Genomic DNA, 12,784 nt, shown 5'->3' on the forward strand with positions numbered 1-12,784 from the left:
CAGAATGATGGGAAGAGAAGGGTATGGAGAAGGAAAGGAACTGCTCATGATCCTCCTGACCTGAATCCAATTGAGCAGCGTTTCACTTGCTGAAGACAAAACTGAAGGGAACATGCCCCCAAGAACCAGCAGGAACTGAAGCCTGTTGCAGTAGAGGCCTGGCAGAGCATCACCAGGGACCAAACCCAGCGTCTAGGATAGAAGCTCCTTCTGAGTCTCTGTACTGGCCATGAGTCTTTGGTTATTCTCTTAGCCTTAAAGCACATCTTGTTTCATTTCAAGTCCATTGTGGTGGTGTACAGAGACAAAATTGTGTCAATGTCCCTTACCTACTCTTACTAGTTATGCTGCTGGCCATTGTGACCATCACTGTACATAATATACATACATCTGATTAGCACTATTACTCTGTAGTACTCATTTATATATTTTATACCCAGTTTAATCACCTGTACATTGTATATTACTGTTGCACTTTACTGCTACATTTGCACTCTGGTTGGATACCAAACGTATTTCCGTTGTACTGTACTTGTGCTGCATGATGACGATACATTTGATTCTGAATTGTGATGATCCACACAAGACTCTTTTTGGAGCTTGTTAGTTGATAAAAGAATTAGAGACTTTGTGGGCTCATACTTTATACACATTTGAATAGAATGTAATCTAATCTAAACCACACACACCAGCCTGCAGGTTTTCTATTGTTTTGAAACTAGACTTGTTATTTGATGTTTGTTTGTTTTGACCTTGTGTTTCCTCTTGCAGTTCACTACGGACCAGACCTGGCCACGCCCATCAACATCGACACCACCGTGACATCACGCTGTCACATCAGTGACCAACTGTGGGCCCTTGTCAGCACTGAGTGGTAGCTGTAGGGCAAAAAGAAAACGCAATATATGATCGATTTATTTTGTGTGGTGTGTTATAACAAAACTGTTGTAAATAAATATGTTGAAATTGAGAAGTTTGGACTTATTTTCTACAACTGAAATAAAAAGAATTGTATTAGAGAGTTAAGTACAGAAAAAAGGTACTGTTGGGTACTGATCCCGAATTCCAGGAACTGGTACCAGTTCAAATGTGAACGGCACCCAACCCTAGATACAACGTTAGCCATTGTTTTGAAATTCAAATCAACCATTTGCATTGAAAGTGTTGTTCATCCATGATGAAAAATTCTGAATCAAGAAATACATTTTATTTAGTGTAACTAATTGGTTTTAAGCCATAAATATTGCATCAGAAAAAGAAAAAAACACTAATTTAAAAGTTAATTGTATCCTTTTAAATGCCCTTTTTAAAATGAAAAGGTGCTTGGAAAAGTACTTGAAAGTCCTTGAATTTCATTTTGCAATGTCTGTGGGAACCCTGAAAGACACTATATATATTTATATAGACACTATATATCCCATGCGGGTCAGTTCAGGAGTAGTGACCAGTTCACACTGGAATCTCATCTCTTGGCCACATTTATAATACAAAAAAAAAGTATTATAAGAATTAAGAATGGTTAAACAAAAGAAATCTGATCTAAGCCATAAATCTGAATTGAGCCCAAATGCTTGCAGTGTGAATGCAGCCAGAGAGAGATACAGGTTTGTTAAAAACAAAGTGCTGACTTTCCAAGTTCAGTCTGTACTCTGGAACCTGAAGCAGAAGCCAGACCTTTGAGCCGGTCTGATAGTTACAATCTTAGCAACACTGGGTCTCATTCCCGAAAATGTTTCAAAGAGTTATTCTGGAAGACTTATCTTGGAACCACTGAGACAGAATCAATGACAAGTTCACTCTTGAGTCCTGAACGTGCTGGTAATATGTCTTAAGTGGCTGAAACGGTCGCACAAATGATATTATCTGATATCTGTTTGGCGAATGTGATTCTGTCGTAAACTCAAAAGCGCGTTCCCGTTCAGGTCATTTGCATACAAAACAACGCCTCCAGAGCTCCTTATAAGGCAAAGTAATGACGCTGTGTGGAAATGGATGCGGAAGCGCTTTGCGAGTCTAAATTGCGACCCATCGAAATGAGATTAGATTAATGTATTGTCATCATAATACAGCTCGTGGTACACCTGCCGCAGCGCGCACACACACGCGCAGTATACTGTATGGCGTAATGAATGAACGCAGTATAGGCTTATTATTCCATTAATGCCCACGGTGTAATGAATGAACGCAGTATAGGCTTATTATTCCATTAATGCCTACGGTGTATGAATGAACGCAGTATAGGCTTATTATTCCATTAATGACTTGTTGCATTAGGATTTAGTAGATACTATTATGCTCTGCGCTATGTACAGTATAGGTACAGTACAGTCTGTACGTAGAGCAGAGGCAGAGCATATAGTATCTACTAAATCCTAATGAAACGAGTAACTAGAATAGCCTATACTGTTCATTAGACACGTAGGCCATACTGGCGCACACAAGACTTGCTATTTCCATGCGATCAGCTTTAGTTCTTATTTATTTATCCACTGTCATTTCAGTGTTGGTGTATAGGCTATATAGTGTATTTCAATATACGTTTAATTGATTAATCGCTGCTGTCGGGACAAAACCTCATAACTCCAAAAACCCAACTTTTCAGCAGATGAAAAAAACTAACAGATTTGAGGGTGAATAGAGTTAGGAGGTTTAGACAGATGATCGGTTTAATGCTTTCCCATTGTTTAAACTTTGTAAAACCCACACACATATGGAGGATGATCTACGGAGTTGATTTATATAATAAAAAAAAATTCAAAAAATGGAGTTATGAGGTTTTGTCCCGACAGCAGCGTAATGATATATTCAAAGGAATGCAGGTTTATAGCTATATCAACCCCCTCCAATGTACAGTAAATGACCAAGTATGGTTGTCAATATTCCAATGTACAGTTTTGCTTGTACAGTGTAAGTCTATCCCCTACCCAACCTCCTCCAACAGTTTCTACATCAAATGTATACTCTTTTCTGGACTCTTTTTGTATCACAAACAGTACTGTATTTGCAAATCTGGTATGTCATAAATGTATAGATGTAGCAGTACTGTATCTGTGTCGTGTGTGTCATATATGTTATGATGAATTGAAAATGGGGGACCCTGATGTAAACAAGACGAAAGTCTTTCTCTGGTCTGCATCCCCTTAACAATTGTATGTAATTGTACTGTACTGTACCCATTCTGCAATCTGTTAATAAAGTTTTCAATCAATCAAACAAAGGTCTGTCCCATTGTATACCAATCAATGGGATACATTGCATGTTGACCTGCATTCTTTCAAATGTATATAATTAATCATTAAAACAGATGTGTAACAAATAAATAATACAAATTCCACAGAAGGCATTAAATAATTATTATTTTCAATCATTTCACAATAATTGTGTTTGAATATCTGAGTAATTAAAGTAATTATACATTTGTCCAAAATAGCTGGTTCAGATCACAGCTGCCCTGTGATCAGATGAATCCATATTATTTATTTTTCCGACATCAAATGCGTAATTTCTTATCGTACAAATATTGTCATATTTATTTTAATTATGATTAAGTAATTAATTCCAAGGAGGCCTGTAGCGTTGACATGAAGGAATCACTATGAGAACACAGTCTGTCAAGTTAATACAATTTTAAATTAGTCAATCAATCATAAGACTGCTCCTCAGCACTCTTAAATCTGCTCTCAGCCACGATCTAATCTGATCTCAGGAAAATTTGGGGACTCCCGCTCCCAGCCCTAATATGTCTTAAATGGGCCGAAATCTGGCTAAGACGAAATTTTTTGTCGTAAATTCGTTCGAGAATGAGACCCATTGTGATATAAGGTGGTCTTTTCCACGCAATGTCCTTAAAGGTAAATGGATGTTTCCTCTCTGCCAGAGAAGACCAACCCACTTCATCATCCAGGATGCTGTGGTGTGGTGAGCAGCGTATTATCATCACCAGCAGTAACATCTCAGAGCAGAATGATGAACCCTGGAACATCTCCTCCCCTCACTTTTCTGGATAGGCGGGAATTAGACGCCAGAAGTTAATTAAAATAAGCAAAGAATTGCAGCCAAGCTTTCGTAATGGTTTTCAAAAGATACCAAATGACTGCGACACCTACCAACCCGTACCATGTACCAAGGTCATAAATACATGAGTTAATTGAGGGCAAGCCTTTGTTTCTTTATGACGTTGAGCATACATGCATATCCAAATACATAAGATAAGATCATATATTCCTTTATTGTTGCCCTTGGGGAAGCCCGGGTGTCTGCTGCACAGGCGTACAGGTATAGGCAGGAATAGGAAGAATATAAATATAGTCATTTACGTTTACATTCCAAGTGTTGAACTTGAGTGCTACACTCTGAGGGGATAGTAGTATAGACATATTAGCAAGATAGGTAGTAGTATAAGGATAGTAGTATAGACATATTAGCAAGATAGGTAGTAGTATAAGGATAGTAGTATAGACATATTAGCAAGATAGGTAGTAGTATAAGGATAGTAGTATAGACATATTAGCAAGATAGGTAGTAGTATAAGGATAGTTGTATAGACATATTAGCAAGATAGGTAGCAGTATAAGGATAGTAGTATAGACATATTAGCAAGATAGGTAGTAGTATAAGGATAGTAGTATAGACATATTAGCAAGATAGGTAGTAGTATAAGGATAGTAGTATAGACATATTAGCAAGATAGGTAGCAGTATAAGGATAGTAGTATTAGCAAGATAGGTATTAGTATAAGGATAGTAGTATAGACATATTAACATGATAGGTAGTAGTATAAAGTAACAGTACATCGTGGTAAAGTATATAATAGTAAAAGACTACTAAGGTTATTATAATTGTTGATATTGTTTTTAGTAAATGATCCCCCCCCCCCTCCCAGGAGCCCAAATAGGGGTCTCCTGTTGGTAATAAAACATATCCGTTGCAGCCTACAGGACAATATAAAAATATGAGTAGGATCTAGGGCTGACCTCGACTAGTAGTCGACTGCCAACCTCTTAGTCGAATGCAAAAAAAATATATATATATATATTTTTCTTTTTTCTTTTGTATCATTCTTTCCAAAAGCAAAGTGCCCTAGAAGCGTGGCTAACGCTAATGGTGCACATACCAGCGAGGCTAACTGCCTAAGAAAATGGGCACAGAGGCACTGAAAGAGGATTTCACTCCTCTAATGAACACACTAGACTAGACAAATATCAAGATGTATCCATCAGTGGACCAATTGCATGCTTTCGCAGAGGACAAGAAGCCATCAGTCGACTCCTTCAGACATTAAGCACCGCCCACAGCCCGCCAGAATGGAATGATAAAAAAAAATTAAGAAAATTGCATTCGTTGGTAGTCGACTACCAGTCGACAATCGGCAAATTTTGGCCAATCAAAGTCGACTCTACAAATCCTTAGTCGGGGACAGGCCTAGTAGGATCCAGGTATCTCTGCTTGACGTGACTTAACTGTTGATTTAGTTCAGTATGTCATTACTTCTCTCCACACGCAGGCCTCACGTGACCTTTCATGTGATGAGAACGGAAACTTAACCCCCATCTTTCTGAACGGTAAAGTCACTGTTGATTGGCCTCGCTGGACCGTGGTGTCTACCACCTGGCAGACTCAGTGTGCCGCGTGGTCACGACCGCGTGGTTAACCAACGTGGGTAGAAGTGGCACAGGGCGCCGGGAGGTTTCACATCATTGTCATTTAGCAGAACTATAGCAGCGATGACCACTAGTGAGCCTGTGGTTTTTACACGGTCACCGTACTGTGGATGCAGGGGGCTTGTATCGGAAGCATCTCTGCAGCAGCAGCGTTTCCGTGCAAAACCACCACTGGCACGTCGCTTGTCGCGGTGGTTAGTTAGCAGGGGTGTAAAGTACTTGAGTAATTGTACTTCGTTACAATACTTAATGTTTTTGGGGATTTGTACTTTACTCTATCTTTTGGCTCAGGAGGTTGGAGAGGTTGGCTCAGGATCAGGATGCTTGGAGAACCCTTGTTGACGGCCTATGCCCCAAACGGGGTAAAACGGCGTAAGTAAGTAAGTACTTTACTCTAGTATTATTAGGTTTGTATACTTGTACTTTTACTCAATTACATTTCAGAGAAGAAAACCATACTTTTTACTCCTTAGATTTAAAATGCAGACCTACAAAGTACAAATCTCACAGGTCCAACCATTTTAATTAGTATATTTGTTTCTCTGGCCGAACTAACGTTAACGTTATTAATCCTGCGGCCGCGCTTTATTTAAAAACAGCCAATCAAATCCCCATCAATGGAAAATGAACCCGCCCATACCCATGCTGATTGGTCCTTGTGCAACACTAGAAAGAGGGGATCTTTGGTTAAACACCTGCTATCAGAAGAATAGACAGTCAGGGTGACAAGCTACAGAAGATGGCCACAAACGATGGTACGAGTGATGAAGAGGACGAAACGGAACACTTCATTGGCCCGGAATAAAAAAAGGTTTTTACTTTTACTTTTTACTACTTTTAAGTACATTTCACAGTACCCGTACTTTCACTTAAGTATAATTTCTGGGTACTTTTTCCACCCCTGTTAGTTAATGGTTTGCAGCATCGCCGTCGGTTATGTGATAGTAAAGGGCTAACCTTCTGTTGTGTGGCAGTGAAAGGGTTAAAGTGTTGTCACGATACCAAAATGTTGACTTTTATACCGATACCAGCCACATATTTAAATTTTGATTTGATTTGATTGAAGTTTATTTCAAATATGCAACATAACAAACAAACATCAAGTATATATATAGCCTTAAGCAGTTCAAATAATAAATGTATATAAAAAATAAATAATTTAAAGAACAAAGAACAAACAAAAAAATAAAAAATTCTTTTTTGTCATTTACATATTTGAAAAGGAGTGCGAAGAAGCATACACTTATTTAATCCCACCCCTATTTACTCATCAATTAAATCATGCAATCAACGCCTCCACCTTTTACGTAAGCTCAACAACTTTTGTGTGAATGAGCCAATTATGGAAACTGTTTATAAGAACCTAGTGGATGGAATCTATTTTTCTTATTTATTCAATTTATTTTTGGGCTTTCTGTATTTAATTTTTTAATTATTTTTTTTTATTACCCATCCTAATTTAGTCGTTATGCCAATTCCCTTCCTGGTCGTTGCGCGCATTGCCCCACTGTCGGCCTGGGGAGGGTGTAGAACTACCACATGCCTCCTCTGTCGCCAGCCACTTACTTTCACCTGACAGCGAGGAGTTTCACTGGGGGACGGAGATCTCAACATAAAAGGAAGGAATAAGTTGCAGAGGATAGTCAATTTGGCCTCTAACACCACAAAACAGCTAAGCTACATGTACAACGAAGTGCTTAGGAAGAAAGCTAGGAAGATAGTGGGTGACCCCTCTCATCCACTGTATGGGGAGTTCGAGCTGTTGCCCTCTGGTAGTCGTCACAGACTACCTAGGGCAAACCGATTTTTTTTTTAAAACTCCTAATGCCATTAACACATTGGTGTTAATCGTTATTGCCCGCCATGCGCTGAACGCCAACAACGGCGAACACGTGTTTGAGTCTGTTTACCTTTTTTTCCTGATTTTCCCCGCCTAAACAGGCGCGCCGACCTGTCTGTAATACCTTTGGACCTCAGACTGCATTTCCTATCAAATTTCACTAGGTGGCAGTATCCCCCTATATTGTAACACTGTACCACAAGCACAAGGCTTATTTCAGACCTTGGACAACCAGAATAGATCTCAGCTATGATTGGTCAGTGCACCTGCGTGCAGGTATACATAAACCCACGCCCATCACATAATCGATGAGAGTGTTGTTTGAGAGAGAGATAGAGAGAGAGATTTACATTGAGATTTATATTGAGATTCATGAGAGCAGAGTATATCATTCCTAGTATTTGTAGTAGTAGTCGTAGATCAGTTAGTATTAGTAGTAGTATTAGTAGTAATTGTAAGTTATATATCCTGTGCTTTAGAAAGTACATAGTCATGCTAGTTAGTAGTACTTTGTCTGTAGTAGTGGTAGCAGTAGGTTGTCTAGTAGTAGTAGTGTGGTAGAGTAGTTGTATTAGTAATTAGTTATATTAGTTACCTATGATGAGGAAGCGTAGTGTAGGGAAGAAGGTGGTGAGGAAGGATGTCCGATTCACTCAGACCACGTTGCCGTTCGAACCTGTGGCAGCTCCGACCGCCGGGCCGGGCCATGATGAGGCCGTCGCTGGGCCCAGCGGCGTCTCTCGCCCGTCTCGCCGGAGCGTATCCCCCTGCCGCGGCACGAGGAATAGGAAGTTCCGAGTTACGGATGACTGTGTGTGGTATATTTCTGCATATGAAATGTCTTCTCCCAAGGAATGTACAATTCTACAGGGGACCATGCTGTTGTAAGTGGTAAGTGGTAGTAGGGAATTTATCTGTAACTCTGGCAGCGTTGTAAAACCCTTCCCCCCGCCAAGCACACATTCTAAAGGAGAAGGTCACAAGAGTCACTTATTATCTTTAAAACAGAAGAGACCGGGGGTTTTGAGGTCTGTGTTAGCAGAAACCCCCCTAGGCTGTGTTATCACAGGAAGCCTACTAGGAGTAATAAAGCCAGCTGCATGCCATAAAGATAAAGTTGGGGAGTTAGCCCTGAAGAGGACACCGTTTGGCAGAGCAAGCTTCAAGTGTCAGGTTACTTATATGGGGACAAAATACTTGGGAGAGACAGAGCTGTGTAAGGAAGTGAGAACTGGGTTAAATCCAATCTAATAGTTATAAATGAAATACAGGCAAATATAGTAAATAGATAAATAAGATGGTACAAGTAAGTTTCAAACTATAAAGATACAGATTGATCCTTTAAAAGTTTAGTTATACTATAAAAACAGTATGAACCAAAGATTAGAAGTCAGATCAAGCTGCTTAGTGTTCTATAAAGCTAAAACAAAGTTAAAGATGACTTTAGAATATAGAAATACAACCAGTATGATTAAAGAGCAAAAATAGGTTAATTAGATAGTCAAATGGGGAAGAAACTAAAGAAAAGACTGTTAGGAACTGTCTAGTCAAAATAAAGAATAACCTCTTAATGATAAGGATAAGAAAAGCATGATAAAGTACTTTTATCTGTTAAATCAGGAAGCAACGTATGCTCTATTTCTGTTCAAGAAGAGAGGCCCGCTAAAACTGGAAGCTTCCCATATAAGGAGAAGAAGAGGGTAAAAAGTCCCTAGATGTAAATAGTACCATGTCCCTTTAAGATCCAAAATGGCCGATATCAAGTTAAGCCAATAGAAAGAAGTGACGCCCCTAGCTATCGTCACTAAGACGACGCGAAAAAGGGGGCGGAGAGTTGTCTTTAACTACAGGGCTGACGGAGAAGGAAGCAGAGAAGAAAACGAGCCCATCCGCGCAGCGCCAGAGGATCGTGTGGTAGAATTCTCTGCTCAAACTTGTTATAAAATAAGGGTGGGAAAATATGATTGAAGTCTGCATTTCCCAAGACAGGTCAACAAGCTACTGGGAGATTGAAATGGGTATGATTGGTACATCACACTGGATTTAGTCACAACATTCAAATACTAGGAGAGGTCTGTCTGTTAAAAGTGAGGCCCTGGTAGCATTCCCTGTTTTAGATAAGCCTCTGTTCCCCCTGGGGGAAGCAGGTGCAAACAATAGGTTGGGAGTGCCAACTTACCAGTTCAAAGGCCGGTGCTATTGACACAGCCGATGGAAGCACAATAAAATAGAGTAACAACTGAAGACATTTGGTTCCACAAACAGTGCCTAGTGCTTATCTTCCTGAGCGACTTTACATACAAAGTGTCACAAGCAGCTGGAACAAAGCGCCTTAGGCTGCAGACATCCTGTGGACACGCTGTGGAGACCAAAGGTCTCAGGAGGCGTTAAGGTTCACTACTCCAGTAATTAACGTATGTTTATATCGTTAAAGAAGCTCCAAATTAAACTGCAAATATTACTGTTATGTTGTGCTAATGATGTTGGACGTAATGATATGAAACATGCATTGTTTATGACCAAAGAAAGCACCAAAGTTGCCATAAAACTCTTTCTGAACCAATTTGGAGAAATACCCATAATACTGAAAACTAGCTGCCTATAAGGGATAATGATTAAAATGCAATAGGAGTGTCTTAAAACCAAAGAGAAGATCTTATACTCAAATAATAGGTTAACATAGGTATTGAAATACGGCAAAAGAACTAAACTGTTTAAGTAATTAAAGTTAAGAGTAATCCTTGGATTTTAGTCAGTAAAATGAAATATTGTATACTTTAAAACACGATAAAACAGAACAGTACGTTTGTGCTTAAAATAGATAGGTCTACCTCTAGATTCAAATGAAAACTCCTTATTTGGTGCTGTATGACCACTCAAGACGGCCGCTATGCGCCTTAGCGAATCAGAATGAAGAGGTATTCCCCTCTAACGTAATACTTTAGCACATCCCAAAGGGGAGGAGTAAAAGGCTTTAAAACTAGCATGTTAGGTAGAGAGAGGAACACACGTTTTTTGACCACCCCCACAGGAGAGACGGCCAGAGGAGACCGTTGGAAGCAGTGAACGAGAACAAAGGGAATCAACAACTCAGCACCAGAAGACCATTCTTTAATTACCTTTGATTAGTCTGAGGCCCCGTCCACACGAACGCTGGGTTTAATGTAACCGTGATTGTATGTGCGCAGTTGCACTGTTCGGCCACACACAACCGGGGATTTGCTACACTGCAACCGCGGTCTTTTGAAACCGGTGGCCAGGGTGGAGTTGTGCGGTTTTGCAGTTGCGTGTGGGCATAGCAACCGAGGTTATTCCCAGTGTTTACAGCAGAGCTGTCGCAATTATTCCCCATGTTCACGGCAGACCGCGGGGTAGAGAGATTAGAGCAGAGCCAACTACACCAGTGTTTACAACAGAGCTGTCCCAAGTAGCGTTATATGAAAATGATTGTAACAAACTTTTGTTCAAAACGTATCGTCTGTGTTGAAGAGTGTTGTGATCGACTGATGTCTGTTGACGCTCAGAGTAAACATGTAGCTGCAGCTAAACTAAACTCATGTGTTGTCAAGTTATTGTTAATATAAGGAACCCAGTCCAGACTGCATCCCCTTAACAATTGTTTGTATTGAGCCGTATTGTATTGTACCCATTCTGCAATGTGTTAAATAACGTTTGCATCCATTCATTATACTAGCGTTAACGTTACATTATTACGTTAGCATTTAGCTAACAACACCGGAGATCTTTTTTGTGAGACTAAACTATCCGCTCTTGGTGGTAAATTGTGTTGCTGATGGTTTTGTTTCATCAACAAAATGAGAGGCAGAACACAGTGAATGTATCCGTTTGTTTATTGCAGTTTCTTTCTTTGCTGAAAATATATGTTCCGTTGGCAAAATGATCAATAGGGTCCCGCTGTGCTTCTAAACAGGAAGTTTACTTCTTCTTCTTCAGTAAATTAATGGCAGATCGCGACCCAACAGGAAGTTTAGTGAGCGTTCAGTCTTTTCTGATTGGTTGAAATGGCCTTCATGTCTGAACAACATCGCCGCCTACTGCTTTGGCATTGTATTACATTGTACTAAATGTATCGGTTGCTGGGTTCCAGCTCTGCCGTGAGTACGCAGTTATACACGGTTGTCCACCTGTGTTCACCGTGTGGACGGAGTTTTATTTTTTCAAACTTCGGTCATATTAAATCCAAACTCTCGTGTGGACAGGGCCTGATTTTCAATGACAAACGGCATAGGGTTTGCGACCATTGAAAATCATTGCACAATCCATTTTTCCATTGAACAAAATCCTTGTTATTTCACTTCTTGACTCTGCCAATAAAAGCGGATTTTTACAGTAGCTTAATTCTCTGCCTCCTCATTGATGCTTCCTACTCTCGCCGCCGTTATAACAAGACCGTGGTGGTCTGATAAGTAAAAGGGGTTTAACAGACGGACAAGACACAACGCAGGGGAATTATTATAGATCTGGTTTTTAGAGGTAGAACCATCCACCCCTTTTACTATAATCGCTGAAGACCAGAGTTGCCGGGGCAACCAGCACAACAAAGGACCAGCCTCGTGTTGCCGGGGCGACCTGAAACAACAAACCGGAGAAACGCTGACTATAGAGACTATAGAAAACGAGACGCAAACCAACAGCCCACCTGAAGACGATGACTTAGATATAGAAGTAATTCCTGCTGTTAAAAACTTGATGATTAAGCTGTGTTTACCATTAAAACACAGAGTGAGTTCTGTTTAAACTTGAAGAAGCGCCCGTCTCGTCTCAGACTTATTTCAAACAAAACCAATTGAAATGCAACAACACAGAGAGAAGGGAAATTCCACTATATGATCAGAGATACGTTATACGTCATGATAGATACGTCACGTGTTTCCTCGGATAGTAGCGACATGGATTCCAGTGACAAAGACGCCAGTGGAACTGACTGGAAGCCACCAGGTAAGAGATTTTGGCTATCATAAATTAGCGTGTGTCCCCTATGCAGCTATCATGTGTGCGCGGAACATCTGTGTATTGAGATCATTCTTTACCTAACGCTAATGTATTTCTTGTATACTGTCCATGTGACTATGTATACATTCGTTCGCCAACTAACCAGTGTTAATTTTGTTGACTAAATTGATGATGAAAGATGTTCGTCAACAAAGATTTTTTTTATGACGACAGCGAGACGTGACGTCACGTTATTGAAGATCATGTCACGCTAACGAGACTAAATAGTTTATCAAATATCGTTGACCACAACTGAGGACACAAAAATGTA

The sequence above is a fragment of the Notolepis coatsorum genome, assembly GCF_963971535.1.
Source record: "Notolepis coatsorum genome assembly, chromosome: 14".
Lineage (NCBI taxonomy): Eukaryota > Metazoa > Chordata > Actinopteri > Aulopiformes > Paralepididae > Notolepis > Notolepis coatsorum.